Source organism: Limulus polyphemus, unplaced genomic scaffold (assembly GCF_000517525.1).
Source record: "Limulus polyphemus unplaced genomic scaffold, Limulus_polyphemus-2.1.2 Scaffold7976, whole genome shotgun sequence".
Taxonomy (NCBI): Eukaryota; Metazoa; Arthropoda; class Merostomata; order Xiphosura; family Limulidae; genus Limulus; species Limulus polyphemus.
In genome coordinates, this window is record NW_013673586.1 from 9727 (window position 1) to 9927 (window position 201).

A 201-nucleotide genomic window follows, 5' to 3' on the forward strand; every position below is an offset into this window, starting at 1 on the left:
AGAATAAGCTTTGTAATATTATTGTTACGACAGCGGAAGTCTCGCGACGCTGGGAGCATGCGCGATGTAGTTTCTAGAAGGATCGTGACTTAGCGGGCAACTTCATGAATGTCCCAGCGTTTGCTAGACGCCTTATTTTTCTAGTATATAAGCCGGAGATAGATATAGAGATAAATAATCGAATCAAGCGAGCAGTAGGTA